Genomic DNA, 20,750 nt, shown 5'->3' with positions numbered 1-20,750 from the left:
AGTGAAGTAAGTCAGGCCCAAAGAAACATAGATCCCATGGTTTCCCTTATTTGCAATAACTAATATGTATCTGGGACAAGTAGAAAAGGTCAAAAGTTATGTACATATGACCAGATAAGATGAAGTTAAGTGAAATGAACCCCAAGATAGGGACACAAGTGTTTTTTTCTTTCTTGCTATTGTTTCTAATGTATTTATAATGTACCATGTAATTTTTTTGTTTCTTTGTATGTTCCTCCCCCCATGGTATAACCCTTATTTTCACTGTATTTGATGTCAGTGTAATTTGGGGAGGGAAGGGCAAAAAGAAAATGTTTAAATAGGGATACAGGTTGACCCATTGTAACAATGAGACGTACAAGACACTATGTTGAAAACAAACTTTACAATTTAGGCCGGTGGGGGGAGTGGAGGGAGGGGGAGTGTCGTTTGGAGGTGGGATGGTAGGGGAAAAGCAAAGAACAAAGGAGGAGGCAACAATGCTTGATAAGAAATGTACTCATTACCTTGCTCATGTAACTGTAATCTCTCTGCACGGTATTTTCACAATAAACAACTTATTAAAAAAAAAAGAATCTTAGGGACCTTCCTGCCGGGGCTGGCTTTGAACTGTGATCCTATCTTTGCCTCCTTAGTAGCTCGGATTACAGGCATGAGCTACCTAGTGCCTTGTTATCTGTAGCTTTTTCAACACCAATGTTACAGACACTGAGAAAGGAATCAAGAAAACAATCCCACTCATAGTCCCATCCAAAAAGAATAATATACCTAGAAATAAATAGGAATAGTATTTCTAGAAATAAATCTAACCAAGAAGGTGAAAGACCTTTACCATGAGCAGATATAAAACACCAAAGAAGAAACTGCAAACTTTTGGGGACAGAAAGTCTTCTATGTTCATAGAGGAGCAGAGTTTATATCGTGAAAATAGCACAATTACTGAAAGTGGTCTATGGCTTCAATTCCTATCAAGATACCAGTGACATCACATCCCTCAAAAGAAAAGAAAAATCCTAAAATTTATAGAGAAGTACAAAAGAACCCGAAGTGCCAAAGCAGTCCTAAGCAAAGAAGAGCAATGCGGGAGCTATCATAATTCCTGACTTAAAGTTATAATATAGAGTAGTAACAAAAGCAGCCATAGTACTGGCACCCAAATAGACACAGCACATAGGCCCACTAATAGAACTGAAGATCTAGATATAGACAGGCAATTACAGCCAGTTGAGTGTCAACAAAAGTGCTAACACATATATTGGAGTAAAGAACCTCTTTAACAAATGGTGCTGGGAAAACTGGATATCTACCCCAAAGAAGACTCAGAAGGTGTGAAAAACTTCACTGAAGAACTGATTCTTTGACCCCAGTAGAAAAATCATAGGGGAAACACTTCAATATCCAGATATAAGCAGGATTTTTCTGAATATATCTCTATAGGGCAGGAAATAAGGAAATAAATTGACAAATGGGGTTGCATAAAATGGAAAAGCAGCAAAGAAAACAATTGACAGAATGAAGAAATGGCCTACAGAGTGGGAGAAAATCTTTGTCAGCTATCTAGTAGGGGTTTAATATTCAGAATATTCATAAAATTAAAATAAAATAATAAATAAGATTAAGCTGGGCATCAGTGGCTTACACCTAAAATTCTAGCTACTCAGGAAGCTGAGATCTGAGGATCATGGTTCAAAGCCAACCCAGGCAGGAAAATCCATGAGACTCTTATCTCCAATAAACCATTAGAAAACTGGAAGTGGCACTGTGGCTCAAAAGGTAGAGTGCTAGACTTGAGCTGAAGGGCTGAGGGACAGCATCAAGGCCCAGAGTTCAAGCCCTACAGCCGACAAATAAATAAAATTAATATGTAATATATGATACATATCATATATTAATAATTAAAATAAAGTAATATAAAATAAGACTGTTGAACACCAGATGAACAATATTTAGAGCATTCAATAAGCTGAAAAGATATCATTAAAAATAGCCGGTAAATACATGAAAAAATTGTTCAATGTCTTTAGCCATCAGGGAAATGCAAATCAAAATTACATTGAGATTTTTGTCTCATCCTAGTTAGAATGGCTACTAATCAAGAAAACAACCCCAAATGCAGCCCTTGTTTCACTGTCTACATTTATTTATTTCTTCTCTGATCATTGGTTTTTGTTTTTTTTCCTTCCCTAATTTTGTTTAGTTTCATTGGTGTTTTGTCTAGATTCTTTTTGTTTTTCAAGTTTCTTGAGATGCACTAATAGGTATTTTACCTGATTGATATCTTTTCTACCTTTTTTGTTTTTTTGGTCCATCGTGGGGTTTGAACTCAGGGCATGGGCTCTGTCCCAAGCTCCTTTTGCTCAAGGGTAGCACTCTACCACTTTAAGCCACAGCACTACTTCTGGTTTTCTGGTGGTTAATTGGAGATCAGAGTCTTACAGACTTTCCTGCCCTGGCTGGCTTTGAACTGTGATTCTTAGATCTCAGCCTCTTGAGTAGCTAGGATTATAGGCATGAGCCACTGGTGCCTGACAATACTTGATTTAATTTCTACCTTTTGAAAGTTGTTGAGACTGGTTTTGTAGCCTCTAATACAATCTATTTTGGAGAAAGTGCTACATAGTGATGAGACAAATGTATGCTATAGCTGTTAGGTGGAATTTTTCTAAGTATCTGTTTAATTACATTTAGTTGGTCTAGGGGGTAATGTAACTCTGATGTTGGTTGATTTTTTTTTGCCTGTTCATTGCAAAACTGGGTAGTAAAGTTTCTATTATTGTATTGGGCTTTTATCTCTCCTTGTAGTCCTATTAATACTTTTCAATTATTTCTTTTGTTGGATTGATCTTTTTATCACCTATTATTTCTTGTCTCTTTTATTGATGCTGTTGATTTAAAGTCTTTATCTGATAGACACAAGGTTCCTATTTTCTTTTGGATTCTATTTAGAATATCTTCTTCCACACTCGTCTATGTGTATCCTTAGAGATGAAGTGAGTTTCTTGTAAAGAACATTAGGTTGACTTAGTTTTCCATTTCCTGATGAAATACTTGCTGGAAACAACTCAAGAGAGGAAGGACTTACTTTTCACTCATGGTTTTAATCCATGGTCATTGGGCTCTGTTGATTCTGGGCCATGAGGAGGTACATGGGAAGTGATAAAGCAAAGCAACTTATAATTCACTTCATGCTGCACAGAGGCAGGGAGGGGAGAGAGAGAGAGAGAGACAGAGACAGAGAGAGACAGACACAGAGAGAGAGAGAGAGAGAGAGAGAGAGAGAGAGAGAGAGAGAGAGAGAGAGAGTGAGAGAGATTGGTAAGGTAGAGAGAGGACAGAGGGAGGAGAGAGAAGATAGACAGGAGAGAAGGAATAGAGAGAGTGGAGAGAGGAACAGGAGAGAAAGAAAGAGTAAAGAGAGAACAAGACACACCCTTCTTCAAAGGAATTCTCCCAGTCACCTGCTTCTTCCAACCCACTAGACCACACACACCTCCTAGCCCCCCCCCCCCCACTATGGTTTCATCCTTGGGACAATGTGTTGGTGAAATGAGAGCTCTCAGGACCCAGATCCAAACCACAATACATGTACAGCTGACTTGTATGTGTTTTTCCATTCAGTCACCCAATGTCTTTTAACTAGAGGATCTTACCATTTCCAATTAAGATAATTTTTGTTAGGTAAGGCTTTTATTATGACTATTATGATAATGATTTATGGCTCTTGTATGACTTATTTTCAGATTTTCACTTTATTTTTTCATTTTTGTGTTCTCAGGGTTATTATTATTATCACCATCTTTACGTAGTCACACAAAGGAGTTGCCATTTAACGAAGTATATGACTACAATATATGTTGATCATTTTTTGTCCTTTCTGTGCATCTTTGATAGTTCAATGAATTATTCTCATAGTGTACTTTGATTCCTACTTATTATTTTTGGTTTGTCTACTGTGTAGGTTTTGGTTTTGTGGCTACCCAAAAGTGTATAAAAGCATCTTTTGATCATATCCATTTATTTAAAAATGATAGTAACATGACCATAAGGATTTAACAGAAATAAGTAATGAACAAAAGAATAGGAAAACAATATATTCATAAAAACCCTATCTAGCTGTGTTCTAGTCTTCCTGCATGCTGGATATTTGGAGTCTCATTTTACATCTTTATTTCTTTTCACTTGAAATATAGGTGCAGTTATTTCATTTATTTATTTATCTTTTGGTCTTCCTACTAAAATATCAGTGGCTCACACCCCATGTAAAGAAAAGTAGATCATTCTGAGTTTGTACAACTAGTCCAACCAATACTTTCTTATTATGTTTTCTTTTTAACATCTTTAAAAAGACATTAATGGCTAAAGAACTTCCTTTTACATTTTATGTTGAACTGATATAATAGAGATACATTATGCTTTTGCTTGTGTAGGAAAATCTTTCTGTTTCATTTCTCAAGAATGACTTTGCAGGGCAAAACATTTTCCTTTGACAGATTTCTTTTTTCTTTTCCCTTTTCAGTTCTTGGGTTTTATTTTGTCCTGGTCCTGGGGCTTGAACTCAGGGCCTGGGCTCTGTCCCTGAGCTTCTTTAGCTCAAGGCTAGCACACTACCACTTGAGCCATACCTTTTTCTGCATAGTTTATGGGCTGGCTTTGAACCAGGATCCTCAGATCTCAGCCTCCTTAGTAGCTAGGATCACAGGTGTGAGCCACCAGCACCCGACATCTTCTTCAGTTTTGTGAAGATGCCATCCTTTCCTAGCCTGTGAGGTTTCTACTGAGAGTTTGCTTTCAGGTGAATTGGGGTACCCCTAAGTATTATTTCTTTTCTTTTGAAGCCATAATAAACATACTTATCTTTTACCTGTTAAAGCTTGATTATAACCTGTCTGGGAGTACATTTGCTTGGTTTATATTGGACTGTTGACTTGTTTTTTTCTACACTCAGATACTTTTTTTTAGGAGGGGTGCCAGTCCTGGGGTTTGAACTTAAGACCTGGACATTGTCCCTGATTTTCTTTACTGTAACCTAGAACTCTACTCCTGGAGCCACTGCTCCACTTCTGGCTTTTTGCATGGTTAACTGGAGATAAGAGTCTCACAGACTTTCCTGCTTGGGCTGGCTTCAAACTGGAATCCTCAGATTTCAACCTCCTGAGTAGCTAAGGTTACAGGCATGAGCCACTGGTGCTTGGTCTTCAATCCCAATAATCTTAATAATTGCACTTTCAACACATGCCAACAGTTTCCATAACCTTTTCTTACTCTTCTTTATTTTTTCCTCTTTTCTCTCCCCAACTCTGTGTTTTCTGTGTGTGTGTATGTGTGTGTGTGTGTGTGTGTGTGTGTGTGTGTGTATGTGTGTGCCCAACTCTGTATTTTCAAAAAACTTCTCTGAGTTGACTCTTCCTTCTGTAAGCCTTCCATCATATCTGGAATTTCACTGCATAATTTTACAGCTCGAGAATGTGTCTGATTCCTTTTAAATTTGCTTGGTAGAGTATTGGAATGTTTCTCTGTATTTTCCTCAATTTTGCCCAGTTTCCATAGAACAGCCGTTTTGCATTCTCTGAGAATTCTTCCATACTAACTGCTACCTGGTCGGATTCTGGAACTTACTTTGAGTACTATGTGAGATCATGGTCTCCTGAAAGTCTTTAAGGACATAGACTCCAAGATTCTTCTTAGCAGGCATAGGTGGTTCAAGTCTATAAATCCTAGAGACTCTGGAGCCTGAGGTCTGAAGATTGTGGTTTGAGGCTAGCGTGAGCAGGAAAGTCCAAGAGACTCTTATCTTCAAATAACTACCCAAATAGCCAGAAGCAGAGGTGTGGTTCAAGTGATAGAATGCTAGCCTTGAGCATAAAGGCTCAGGTACAGTGTACAGGCCCTGAATTCAAGCCCAGGAGTGGCATTCCCCCCAAAAAAAATACAAAAGGAAAAAAGAAAAAGGAATGCAGAGTACTTGGAGAGTAGTCTATTTTCTCACAAGCCTTTTCTGGTGCCAGGGTAGGCCTAGTGGCCCCATCCATAGTTTTGGGCCTGTGATTCCACATTGCAAGATTCTGCCTGGCTCTGTCATGATAGCCATTCCTGCCCGAGTCTCCTCTGTTACACCTGGAGCTGCCAAAATGTGTCACATCCGAAGCTGAGAGCCCACCAAAAGCAGCAACACACGTGGATAGCATCCAGGTCCGCCTTTCTATAGGCCGTCTATTACTGAGATGGACTCATGGTCCAAGTCTGCTGCAGTCAGCCACAGGTGATGCTGTGTGAATAAGTCCTGTAAACCAGGGCCATGTTCCTTCCTCTGGTGCTTTAGCTGTTCCAGAGCTGTCGTCCACAGTCAGGCCTGGGGATGGGGCCACCTGGGAAGGGGGCCAAGAGGGTTGGCCAAATGTTATCCATCCATCTATCCATCTATCTTTCTGTCTATTGTTTGTCTGTCCATTGATCTAGCTATCTTTCTGTCTGTCTTTAGGTCTATTGATGGATCTATTGGTCTGTCTGTCTATCTGTCTGTCTAGCTACCTACCTATCTGTCTGTCTGCCTGTCCTTCCATCTGTCAATCCATCTGTCTGTCTGTTGATCTGTCAATTATTATGTCTGCCTGCCTATCTATCTATCTATCTATCTATCTATCTATCTATCTATCTATCTATCTATCTATCTATCTATCTATCTATCTATCTATCTATCTATCTATCTATCTAATCTGTCTGTTCTTCTACCTATTTATCTGTCTACCCATTTACCTATTTATTTATATCTAATTTCTCTCTTAGTTTCCTCTCAATGTCCCACAGGTACAAGGAGTATTTTTTAAAATAACACTCGATAGAAAGGCTATTGTGTTGCAATATGATTGATAAATTATGAAGCTATTTGAGCACAATAAAAATTGCACATCTGCCTATGTAACTTAACTCATCAAGAAATGCTAGGTGAATGCAGGAAATGGCCTTGCACTATGGAGTTCAGGGGAGTACATAGGCATACATAAAATGCAAATGTGAACTCCTCCCAAACATCTATAAACCCAAGCAAAACTTGAGGCCTGCTTGGGATGTGGCTCAAGTGGTAAAGAAAGTACTTGTCTAGCAACCAGGAGGCCCTGAGTTCAAACTCCATATGGCCATAAAACACTGACTAACCAACCAGTCAACCAACCAACCAACAGAAATACAACAACAGTAAAAATTGAGGTCTGTTGCAAGATTTTAAAAAATGCAATTTTTATACCTTTTACCCTGCATAATTGTATAAAACTATAAAACCAGTCTACCATTTTAATGAGGTTATTATCTTTTTTAAAATGTATTATTGATGGATTTTCAACATTAATAATGATATCCCCATTTTCCTTTAGTGCTCTATGATTTTTCTTGTACAATTTTATATGTCGTAGTAAGTTTTAGAAACATAAAACAGAACCAACTAAATCTGAACCTCAACCTTGATCCTTTTTTTTTTTTCTTTTTTGTGCTGATCCTGAGACTTGAACCCAGGGCCTGGGCACTGTCCTTGAGTTTTTTGGTTTTTGTTTTAACTCAAAGTTAGTGCCCTACTACTTGAGCCACAACTCCACTTCTGGCTCTTTTGGTAGTTAATTGGAAATCAGAGTTTCACAGGCTCTTTTTCCCAGGCTGGCTTCTAATCACAATTCTCAGATCTCAACTTTCTGAGTAGCTAGGATTACATGTGTGAGCCACTGGTACCTGGTGAAAACCTCGATTCTCAATCAGTACACAGCCTCTCCTTCTTACAGGGTCAGCTCAGAAAGGCTGAATCTGGACTCCACTACCTAAGTTAGAAATGCAGGAATGACTCCCTCCTGTGATCAGCTGACTGTGTGACAGAGGGCAGAATGTTACTCTCTGTGATTTGTCATCAAATCAGTTCTATTTCAAAATGATTCCGTTTTCAAAATGATCCTGGCTTTCTTCCTATTTGGCAAGCTCTCATTAATTGCTGCACTGGGTACTGTCGAATTTTCCACCAACAGACAAGGACTTCTGTCTGCTTTAGGGCTTTCATTATGCTTTTTCCTTGGCGTCGAATGGCCTTTTCTGCCCTTTATAACCAATTTCTACAGAATCTTGAAACAACATTTCAAACGGAAGCACTTTTGTCAAGTCATCTCTTGCTGTTTTTTGTGTGTCGGTCCTGGAGCTTGAACTCAGGGCCTAGGTCACTGTTCAGCTCAAGGCTGGCATTCTACCACTCTAGACACAAGTTCCACTTCTGATTTTTTTAGGCAATTAATTGGAGATGAGAAGTCTCACAAAGCCACCTCAGGCTGTCTTTGAATCATTATTTTCAGCTGTTAGTCTTCTCTGAGTAGCTAGGATTATAGGCATGAGCTACCAGTGTCTGGCAGAATTGGCTAGATTTTTTTTTTAGAATATCATTAATATACACATGCTATTTCAAATTTTACTTACATCACTACTTTGTATGGGATGTAATAAAAGATCTGTGGAGTGTATGGATGTGTGTGTGTGGTGGGGGGCAAAGTATGTCCTGTCCTGTGTCCTGGAGCTGGGCACTTCCTTGAACCTTTGAGCTCAAGGCTAGCACTCTACCACTTGAGCCACAGCTCTACTTCCAGCTTTTTCTGGTAGTTAATTGGAGATAAGAGTCTCATGAATGGGCTGGGAAGGTGACTCAGTGGTAGAGCCTTGCCTTGCATGCCTGAGGCCCCGGGTTCAATTCCTCAGTACCACATAAGCAAAAAGAAAAAAGCCGGAAGGGGTGCTGTGGCTCAAGTGGTAGAGTGCTAGCCTGAGCTGAAGAGCTGAGGGACAGCACCCAGGCCCAGAGTTCAGGCCCCCGACTGGACCCCCCCCCCCCAAAAAAAAAGAGTCTCATGAACTGTGATCCTCAAATCTCAGCCTCCTGAGTAGTTAGGATTTACAAGCATGACCCACCAGCCGCTGAAGGATTTTTTTTTTTTTTGGGTCCAGTAGTGGGGCCTGAACTCTGGGCCTGGGCGCTGTCCCTCAGCTCTTCAGCTCAAGGCTAGCGCTCTACCACTTGAGCCACAGCACCACTTCCGGCTCTTTTCTTTTTGCTTATGTGGTGCTGAGGAATCGAACCCAGGACCTCAGGCATGCAAGGCAAGCACTCTACCACTGATCCACCTTCCCAGCCCCTGAAGGATTTTTTTTTATTGTGAAAATACCATACAGAGGGGTTACAATTACATGGACAAGGTAATGAGTATATTTCTTTTTTTATTTTTTTTTAATTGTATTTTATTTTATTTGAGAACATACTGTACAGAGGGGCTACAATTACATGGGCAGGATAATGCATACATTTCTTACCAAGCATTGCAGCCTCCTCCTTTGTTTACCCTTCACTTCCCTTCCCCGCCTCCCCCCTCCCCGCACCCAATTTTACCCCCCTCCCCCCACCCAATTATACCCCCCTCCCCCCCCACACCGACATTGTAAAGCTGGTTTTGACATGACATTTTGTACTTCTCATTGTTGCAACAGGTCTGCCTGAATCCTTAAACGACTTGTTTGTCCCCATCTCCTCCACATGTTATACTGACATCAAATATAGTGAAAGCGGGGGTTACACTGTGGGGGAGGGACATACAAAGCAACAAAAAAATAATCTTATAAATGCGTTAGAAACACATGCATGAAAGAAACGAAAACATTAAAATACATATTTAAGGGTTCATTTTCCTAACATCACATTATCTGACCTTTTCCGCTTGACTCATACCTATACTAGATATTGCAAATAAGGGAAACCATGGGACCTATGCTTCTTTGGGCCTGGCTTACTTCACTTAATATAATTTTTTCCAAACCTTTCCATTTCCTAACAAATGGGGAAATGTCATTCTTTCTGATGGAGGCATAGAATTCCATTGTGTATATATACCACATTTTCTTGATCCATTCATCTACTGAGGGGCATCTGGGTTGGTTCCATGACTTAGCTATGGTAAATAATGCTCCTGAGTTAAGAGGAAATGGCTTTAGTTTTTCACCATTGAGTATAATGCTGGCTGTAGGTTTGTCATATACAGCCTTTATTGTATTGAGGAATGTTCCATGGATTCCTAATTTTTCCAGAACCTTCATCATAAAGGGGTGTTGGATCTTGTCAAATGCTTTTTCTGCATCTATTGAGATAACCATGTGGTTCTTATTCTTGCTCCTGTTGATGTGATGAATAATATTAATTGATTTGCGTATATTGAACCAGCTTTGCATCCCTGAAATGAATCCTGTTTGATCATGGTGTATGATTTTTTGGATGAATTGTTGAAGTCGATTGGCCAAAATTTTGTTGAGAAGTTTTGCATCAATGTTCATCAAAGAAATGGGTCTATAGTTCTCTTTCTTTGATGAGTCCCTGCCTGGTTTTGGGATGAGGGTTATGATGGCTTCATAGAATGTGTTCGGTAGTGAGCTTTCTCTTTCAATTTCATTGAAGAGTTGGAGGAGTATTGGTGTGAGCTCTGCTTTGAAGGCCTTGTAAAATTCCGCTGTAAAACCATCTGGTCCTGGACTTTTCTTAGCTTGGAGGTCTCTTATTGCTGTTTCTATTTCAATGCTTGATATGGGCCTGTTAAGCTGGTTTAACTCATCTTGGTTTAGTTTTGGCATGTCAATATTTGCTAGGAAAAGGTCCATTTCTGTCAAGTTCTCAAACTTATTAGCATAAAGTTTTGAGAAGTATTCCCTTATAATGTTCTGAATCTTGGTTGTTTCCGTGGTGATGTTTCCATTCTCATCTCTGAGTTTATTAATTTGGGTGTGTTCTCTCCTTTTTCTGATAAGATTTGCTAAGGGTCTGTCAATTTTGTTAAGTTTTTCGAAGAACCAACTCTTTGTTTTGTTGATTCTTTCTATAGTTTTTTTGGATTCTAATTCATTTAATTCTGATTTAATTTTGATTATTTCTTTCCATCTACTGGATTGGGGTTTATCTTGGTGCTCTTTTTCAAGGAGGTTTAGATGTGTCATTAAATTGCTAGTTTCCAATCTCTCCAATTTGTTGATGGAGGAGCTCAGAGCTATAAACTTGCCTCTGAGTACTGCCTTTGCTATGTCTCAGAGGAGCTGGTAATTTGTGTGTTCATTTTTGTTGAATAGCATGAACATTTGAATTTCCTTTCTAATCTCTTCCATGACCCACTCATGATTCAGCAGTGTGTTGTTCAGCCTCCATGTGATACCGGACTTTCTTTGGTGGCTTTTGGTGTTGAGCTCTAATTTTATTCCCTTGTGGTCAGAGAGAATGCAAGGTATAACTTCAATGTTTCTGAATTTAGACAAGTTTGCTTTGTGGCCTAAAATGTGGTCTATTTTAGAAAACGTTCCATGTGCTGCTGAGAAGAACGTGTATTCTGATTCTGCTGGGTGAAATGTTCGGTAAATGTCTGTTAAGTCTAGTTGATCTATGCAGCTGTTTAGATCTGCGGTTTCTCTGTTGAGTTTTTGCCGAGTTGATCTGTCTAGTGGGGAGAGTGGTGTGTTAAAATCCCCAACAATTAATGTCTTTGGATCTATATGGGATTTGAGGGAAAGTAGTGTTTCTTTGATAAATTTGGGTGCTCCATTGTTTGGCGAATAGATATTTAGAATTGTAATATCCTCCTGAAGGAGAGATCCTTTAATTAGTATGTAGCGACCTTCTTTATCTCTTCTCACGAATTTTAATTTGAAGTCTATTTTATCTGATATTAGGATTGCAACTCCTGCCTGTTTATGAGGGCCGTTTGCTTGGTAGATTTTGTTCCAGCCTTTAACCTTGAAAATATGTTTGTTTTTACGGGCAAGATGTGACTCCTGCAGGCAGCAGATAGAAGGGTCTTGTTTTTTAATCCAATTAGACAGTCTATGTCGCTTAATTGGAGAGTTCAGTCCGTTAACGTTAAGAGATAGGACTGAGAGGTATTTGGGAGTTCCTGCCATGTTATCCACCTTCTTGGGGGCTGTGAAAGCTGGGTTCTTCCTAAGGTTCTTGGATTCTCAGTTTGGGTGCAGTTTCTTGGCCTTTGTTGCGTTCTTGTTGGTTTTCTATGTGTAGGACATCTTTAAGAATCTTTTGTAGGGCTGGTTTGGTGGAGATGTATTGTTTCAATTTTTCTTTGCTATGGAAGGTTTTTATTTGGCCTTCAGTTATGAAGGAGAGTTTAGCTGGGTACAGTATTCTTGGTTGATAGTTGTTTGTTTTTAGGGCATGGCATACATCATTCCAGGCTCTTCTTGCTTTGATTGTCTCTGCTGAGAAATCTGAGGTAATTCTAATTGGTTTCCCTTTATAGGTGATTAACCTTTTCTCCTTGACAGCTTTAAGGATCTTTTCCTTGGTCTGGGTTGATCCTGTGTGGATTATAATGTGACGGTGGGATGTCCTATTCTGGTCTGGTCTATTTGGGGTTCTAAAAGCTTCTTGTATCAGAATAGGCCTATCTTTTTGTATGTTTGGGAAGTTCTCTGCTAGGATCCTGTTAAACAAATTTCCTAGACCATTAACTTCTGTTTCTAGGTGCTCCTCTACACCCATTATCCTTAGATTGGGCCTTCTGATGGGGTCTTCCAGGTGTTGGATAGACCTATCATATTTCTTGGACTTGTCTTGGATGGTTGTATGTTCTTTCTCTATAATATCTAGGCTGTCTTCAATCCCTGAGATTCGATCTTCTGCATGGTCTAACCTGCTGTCAAGACTCTCTACTTTGTTTTTTATCTCTTTTCCTTCTAATTGGTCAGCTTTGATGGCTTCAAGTTCTTTGTTGAAGCTCTGTTTTAGGTCTTGTATGAATTTCTTTACTTCCTTAATTTGGTGTTCAGTGTTTGTTCTCAAATCACTTAGTTGATTGGTTATGGTTTCTTTGGACTCCCATTCCTTCTGTTGGGTTCCATTAAGCATTCCCTTTGTGGTCTCCCTGACTTCCTTCAGCTCTTTGTTAATGGATTCCATGAATGCCTTTAGTGATCTTTGTGTATTCTCTACCTGGTCTCTTAATTCGTGAATTACTCTTTGATTAGTTTCCTCCCTTCTGTGGGATTCCTGCAGTTCTCTTTGAGTGTTCTCTGCCTGCTCACGCCATTCCTCCCTTTCTCTTTGAGTATTCTCAAGTTGTTCACGCAAATCCTGTATCAGTTTTTGAGAAGCTTCCTCATGCTTATGATATTCCTGTATAAACTTCTGGGATGCCTCCTCTCTCTCCCTATCACGCTCATACAGAGTCCTTTGTACATTGTCAAACTTCTCATTTATCATGTTTGCTATTAGTGTTTGTAGAGCTATTTGGGAACTCTCCTCTGGATTATTCTTTATCTGTTCTAATCCCTGATTATCAAGGTTGGGAATTGAGATACCCGAATTTGCCATTTTTCTTGTGTTTTTCCGGCTTACTCGGCCCATTTGAGATAAAGATTGCACCAGTTTTGTGCTAGAACACTATCTTAAGGCAACCATCAACCAAAGTTTGCATTTGTACAGTCAATAGTCTACAGATACAATCTAGTTCAACAGATACATCTATTCAACATCAAACGACTATATGTTAAAGGACTTCGAACCGCATTAAAGAATTTGGAAAACCAGAAATTATTAGGATTAGGGAGAGATGTGGGTAAAAAATAGGAATAGATTGGTGTTGGAAGGCACAGGGAGAATTAACTATGTCCTAATCACAGTGCAGGAAATGGGTTGGGTAGGATGCAAGTAGAGAGAGAGAGAAAAAGAAGAGACGGAAAGGGGAATAAAGAGAGACCAGAAAAAGAATAGAAACGTAAAAATTAATGTTATTATAGAGGTTAAAAGACCGTCTATTTAGAGAGGAATGTGAATATGTTCAGAGAAGGGGAGGGACATAGAGGAGATGTGAAAATCTTTAAGGATGGGAAAGGGAGAAGAAAAGATCAGAAGTTCAGTAGAGCTAGATAAAAAACAAGAAGATAATTAAGAAAGAAAGAAAAAGAGAAAGAAGACAAGAAAAGAAAGGAAAACTCTCATTCACGTATTCCTAAAATAAAAATTATAAGATGAGAAAAAAAAAGTTACTCAAAAACAATTATTTTTTCAGAAGAGGCAAAAATTAAAGATTAATAAAAGTTTTAGAAGGGAAAAAAATTTATATATATATATATATATATATATATAAGGTAACAAAAAAACAAAAAACAAGCAAAAAAAAGAAAAGAAGAAGAAGAAGAAGAAGAAAAAAAAAGAAAAAAAAAAGTCTTTTGATTTTTTTTTTGGGGGGGGGAGGAGTGGGGAGAATCCTGTATCTCCCTTTTGTCTGCAACCAGTCTCTTGTTGGAGTCTCTGGTCAGCTTGATGTCCTGTGGCTTGATTGGTTTCTTAAGTCGGTTGGTTGGAAGAGGCAGAAAAATGCTCTGCTTTACCCAAGATTTTGAGATCCCCCTCCCAGGTTAGTTTTCTGGGAGGGTGGTCTGCTTTGAGAGTCACAAAAGAGGGGGATGTGGTGATGAGGCTAGGTTCTGGGTAGAGTTGAGGCCTTTCAACAAACAGTAGCTTTTCCCTGGGGCTATTTTGTGATAAAGCTCACAGCGCCCAGCCTGGAGCCATTCTCAGGGTTTCTGTTTTTCAATTGATTGTGGTGGCTGCTAGAGGGAGGGGCAGCCTCTGGCTCTGGTTACCCAGTGAGACAAGCCACTCCGATGGCTGGCGCCTGAGCTGGGTGACCTTTCCCTGGATGGAGCTGAGTCTGGCAGGTCACTTCGCCGTTAAGTTCTTGTGACCTGCTAAATGACTCATTTTATTCCAAGGCCTGAGCTGGAGCTAGCAGCTCCTCTGAGCTTTGTCGGTATCCAAGATGGAGATCACTGGTGCTGGGGGGGGAGGGGTGGCCTTCCCTCCTCTGCTCCCTGAGGAGTGAGGATGTCGGGCTTGTACTCACGCCGAGTCTTGGATCCTGGGTCGTCTCTGGTCTGCAAACAGCAGGATGAAGATGTTCGCTCCTTGTCGGTTCTTGTTGGTGTTGAGTAGAATCCGCTCGTCCGCTGCGTCTGGCTCCTTCGTCCCTGACTCTCTGTGTCTCAGGTATGACTCCGCGGCGGTGGTCGCCGCCGCGACCCCACCGCCGGAGCGGCAGCTGATGCGTTTCCTTGGCTTCCCCTCTCTTGTCTAACTCTCTGTCCTGTGATGGCACACTTGGTGTGATTCTCTGGCTTAGGACTGTTCACTGGAATTCTAAAACTACTTTCTATGGGAGAGCTTGTTCAGATTCCAGCTTCTCCTCCGCCATCTTCCTGGAACCCTCATGAGTATATTTCTTATCAAGCTTTGTGCCACCTCCTTTGTTTCCCCTTCCCATCCCTTCCCACCTCCCCTCCCCCACCCCTTTGGCCCCTCCCCCCTTCCTGCCAGAGTTGTAAAGTTCATTTTTCGACATAATATCTTGTACATCTCATTGCTGCAATGGGTCCACCTGTATCCTATTTAAATGATTTGTTTTTTCCCTTCCCCTCCACAAATTATACCAACATCAAATACAGTGAAAACAGGGGTTATACCGTGGGGGAGAGACATACAAAGCAACAAATAAATATGTTAGAAACAATCGCAAGAAAGAAGAAAACATTTGAATTCTTATCTTGGGGTTCATTTTGCCTAACATCAACTTATCTGACCATTTCTGCTTGTCTCAGACATATACTAGTTATTGTAAATAAGGGAAACCATGGGATCTATGTTTCTTTGGGCCTGGCTTACTTCACTTCATATAATTTTTTCCAAGTCTTTCCATTACCTAACAAATGGGGCAATGCCATTCTTTCTGATGGAGGCATAGAATTCCATTTTGTATATATACCACATTTTCTTGATCCATTCATCTTCTGAGAGGCATCTGGGTTGGTTCCATATCTTAGCTATGGTAAATAATGATGCAATAAACATAGTTGTGCTGGTAGCTTTAGTGTGGTCTTGTTTGTGATCATTTGGGTAAATGCCCAAAAGTGGGATTGCAAGGTCATAGGGGAGCTCTATGTGGAGTCTTTTGAGGAACCTCCATACTGCTTTCCAAAGTGGTTGAACAAGTTTACACTCCCACCAACAATGCAGTAAGGTTCCCTTCTGTCCACATCCCCTCCAGCATCTGTTGTTATTAGAGTTCTTGATTATAGCCATTCTAACTGGGGTAAGGTGGTATCTCAATGCTGTTTTGATTTGCATTTCTTTTATGGCTAGGGAGATTGAGCATTTCTTCATGTGTCTATTGGTCATTGTTATTTCCTCTTCAGAGAAGTTTCTCTTTAAGTCTTTAGCCCACTTATTTATTGGGCAGTTGTGTGTGTGTGTGTGTGTGTGTGTGTGTGTGTGTGCTGGGACTTGAACTCAAGGCCTAAGTGCTGTCCCTTAACTTTTTCACTCAAGGCTGGTACTCTATTGCTAGAGCCACAGCTCTACTTCTGGCTTTTTTTTTGTTGTTGTTGTTGGTTCATTAGAGCTAAGAGTCTCATGGACTTTCTTGCCTGGACTGGCTTCAAACTGCGATCTTTAAATCTCTACCTCCTGTGTAGCTAGGATGACAGGCGTGAGCCATCAGCACTTGGTTATTGCTTTTTTTTCTCTCTCTCTCTAACTTGAAAAGGTATACCAAGATAAATGGATGAGTGCTATTGACTTTATAAGTATCATTCTAAATTTGGCCTCATCTATCAAACAAATATATTGTGTGCGATGGTTAGCAGGCAGCTGCTCTTCATAGTATGAGAATGCTGAGCCTGATTGCTAAAGGACAGTCCCCACAGAATGGTAGAGGTTGATCACAACCAGGAAGTCCTTTGCAGGCAGGCGTAGTGAAAAACTAAGATATGGCTGGGGCTGACAGTGGTGCCCAAAGCGAAAACATGAGAATAGTATTCCTTCCTTCCTTCCTCCTTCCTTCCCTCCTTCCTTCCTTCCTTCCCTTCTTCTTTCCTTCCTTCCTACCTACCTTCCTTCCTTCCTTCCTTCCTTCCTTCCTTCCTTCCTTCCTTCCTTCCTTCCTCCCTCCCTTCCTTCCTTCCTCCCTTCCTTCCCTCTCTCTCTCTCTCTCTCTCTTTCTTTCTTTCTTTCTTTCTTTCTTTCTTTCTTTCTTTCTTTCTTTCTTTCTTTCTTTCTTTCTTTCTTTCTTTCTTTCTTTCTTTCTTTCTCTCTCTCCCTTTCTTTCTTTTGTCTTTCTGTCTTTCTGTCTTTTTTGCCAGTCTGGGGCTTGAACTCAGGGCCTGGGCACTGTCCCTAAGCTTCTTTAATTCAAGGCAAGCACTCTACCACTAAGCCACCTTCCCAGTCCCTAGGATAGTATTTCAAGGCATCAAGATGATGTGCCATTCTTGGCTGTTGGCAATGAGATTCGGGAAAAGGAGACTATCAAGACAAGAGAAAATAGCAAGAAGTCTTCGCAAGAGGCCAGTAGGAGGTCACAGATGGCCTCCGTATGGGAGGAATGTGTCCCAGTGGTTTCACGTCTCCGGAGGAATGTAAAGAGGACAAATTGAAGCAGTAATATGCTTTATGCAAGCAAATGTTTGGGTTACCCTGGGGAGAGACATTAAAAAAAACAAAAACAAAAACAAAAAAAACTCTGTGAGGACTAGACAGTCATTTCCATCTCCTTGGGGATAAGCAAAAGCCCCAGCTGTGTGATTTCTTAGCCAGTTACTGCAAATGGCACAGCAAATAGGGTGTATTTAATGCAAGGCCCACAAAATCTGGGCAATGGTTGGCTTTGAAGATTTTCTTATTTCATCTATGGTTGCCTATCGATGGTTCTCACCTGTAGAAACATATGAGGGATAGTAAGGAAGGCTTGAAAGCACCCTTCTCTCACCATTTCTGCCTCTGTTTGGTTTTCTAAGAGGTGAATGCTAGGCCCTGCAGTTGGGGCCAGAGAGAAAGTTACAGTTGTTCATGATATTTCTTTGTATGTGCCAGTCCTGGGGCTTGAACTCAGAGCCTGAGTGCGTGCTGTCCCTGAGCTTCTTTTGCTCAAGGCTATTTGCTCTACTATTTGAGCCACAGCTCTACTTCTGGCTCTTTTTTCTTGGCAGGGGGGTGGGTAGTTTGTTGGAGGCAGGAGCTTTATGGACTTTCTTGGCTGGGTTGGCTTTGAACTGTGATTCTCAGATCTCAGCTTCCTGAGTAGCTAGGATTACAGGCGTGAGCTACTGGCATCAGCTATGGTGATGTTCTTAGCTGATCATTTGTCCTATTAGGGAAAAATTCTGTCCTGAAATTGGAGGCCTTTAATAGTAATAGGGTGACTGTGGGTAATTGTGCATCTAATACAAACTTATTGAAATTCTCTAAAAGAACTTGTGTCTAAAACCTTAACCATTTCTTTCTTTCTTTCTTTCTTTCTTTCTTTCTTTCTTTCTTTCTTTCTTTCTTTCTTTCTTTCTTTCTTTCTTTCTTTCCTTCCTTCTTTCTTTCTTTCCTTCTTTCTTTCTTTCCTTCTTTCTTTCTTTCCTTCTTCCTTTCTTTCTTTCCTTCTTTCTTTCTTTCCTTCTTTCTTTCTTTCCTTCTTTCTTTCTTTCTTTCTTTCTTTCTTTCTTTCTTTCTTTCTTTCTTTCTTTCTTTCTTTCTTTCTTTCTTTCTTTCTTCCTTCCTTCCTTCTTCCCTCCCTCCCTCCCTCCCTCCCTCCTTCCTTCCTTCCTTCCTTCCTTCCTTCCTTGTTTCCTTCTTCTTCGTCTTTTTTTTTTTTTTTTTTTTTGCCAGTTGTGGGGCATGAACTCTGGCCTTGGGCGCTGTCCCTGCGCTCTTGAGCACTCTACTGCTTGAGCCACAGCGCCACTTCTGGTTTTCCGGTGATTTATTGGAGATAAGAGTCTCACGGACTTTTCTGCCTGGGCTGGCTTTGAACCATGATCCTCAGATCTCAGCCTCCTGAGTAGCTAGGATTACAGGTGTGAGCCACTGGCGCCTGGCTGTGCTGCTTTAAAAAATTATACATATATATTTCTATTATCTGATGTTATTAGACATACACACATATATATACATACAAATGCATGTAACAAATATTTTATTTGCTATTTATATGCATCGTATTTACAAACAAAAAGAAAAGGCTTTTTTAAAAATAGTAGATTCATAAGCACAGCAATCTATCCTTTTTCTCTCTATCTCTATCTCTCATCTATCTATATTTATCATCTATCATCTGTTCTTTTCAATTGCTCATGTATAGCATTCATTGATTGAAGAAGAATTAACCACATGCTTATCTTTAGTGTTACCTAGAGTATGAGTATGATATTAACCCTTGGCTAAAACTAATATATGTATGTAATAATTGGGGGATAAATATTATTTTATGACCACATATGTGTGAGTGAAGCAGGACATTGTAGGCCTACCAGACTTGTATAGTAAAACTAATCAGAAGTATAGTTTGCACCTGATATTGGAATCTGGAGCATATTGGCAGTATGAATTGGACTTGCAGTTGTAATTTCCTTACCTAACCACTTCACTATAAGAGATTCCTGTATTAAGCCAACCTTTAGCGTCCTGGTTGCAAAGATCTTTGCATGTATCTGAGGGGTGGTTCAAAAGCTGAAGCAAACACACATACTGGGCAGCTCAGCTCTTCAGGGAACATGAGGTCTGCTCTTACAGTTTTGTGTCATTTGCCTATAGCAGAGTTGTTGCCTGATTTAAAACCAAATTTTGTGCATACTTTTAGCAATCAAACCACTTAAGATAATTAACATGTTATTAGCATAACGGAGCAGCATTCCATTGCATGAATATAGTATAATTTGTTTATCTGTTTCTTTTTAGATCAACATTCCAAGGTTTGGCTCTCATGGATAATCTTGTTATGGATATTCTGGTACTGATCATTTTTGTTGGTGTTGTGGATTTAATGCTTTTGGTTTTTTTTTCTTCAGAAAATACCCATGAATTTATCCAAGTCAACTATGATGGTATAACAAGAGTCAGTGGCTTAAGATAATGTGTATTTATTACCTGACTGTTCCACGGATCAGAAATCTGAGTATTCCCAAATGGGTACTCTGAGAGTTTTACACAGCTTCAATGTGTTGCCTAGGCATGGGATCTCATCTGGAAGTTGAAAGATCTACTTCTAAGCTTACACAATTGTTAGCAGGATTGAGTTCCTTGAAAGCTATTGACCTATAGACATTACTGGCAGCTGGCTGGAGGCCAGCCTCAGTTCCTGGTCAGATGGACTTCTATAAGAGGTCAATTTGATTTATGAAGGCATGCCAGGGGAGAAGGCCAGGGAGATCCCGTTAGCAGGATGGAAGTGACAATCTCTTACAATTTAATCTTAGAGGAGATGTCCGGTCAATATTGCTGTAGCCTTTTGTTAGAAGCAAGTGATTCTCGTGGGAGGGAATTATAAAAGTCTGTGGAGACAAGAGGGTCATTTTAACAGCCGCCTACTATAAAAGTTGATTCTCTAAGTCACAGAGTAAGTGCCTAGTAAGGAGCTACATAGAAAAGATTGCAAGTCAGAAAACAGTAAAGATACTTGCACACATGTTCATTGCTGCACTATTCACCACATCCACATTAGGGAAGCAGCCCAGATGCCCTACAACTGATAAATGGATGAAGAAAATCACACACACACACACACACACACACACACACACACACACACACACACACACACACACACACACACACACACCAGAAAGAATAATATTATGTCATTTGCAGCAAAATAGATGAACCTGGAGAAAGTCATGTTGAGTAAAAGAATTCAGGCTCAGAGACAGCACGTTTC

The sequence above is a fragment of the Dipodomys merriami genome, unplaced genomic scaffold, assembly GCF_024711535.1.
Source record: "Dipodomys merriami isolate MVZ:Mamm:240054 unplaced genomic scaffold, mDipMer1.0.p SCAF_467, whole genome shotgun sequence".
NCBI lineage: Eukaryota > Metazoa > Chordata > Mammalia > Rodentia > Heteromyidae > Dipodomys > Dipodomys merriami.
This window is presented reverse-complemented; position numbering follows the sequence as displayed.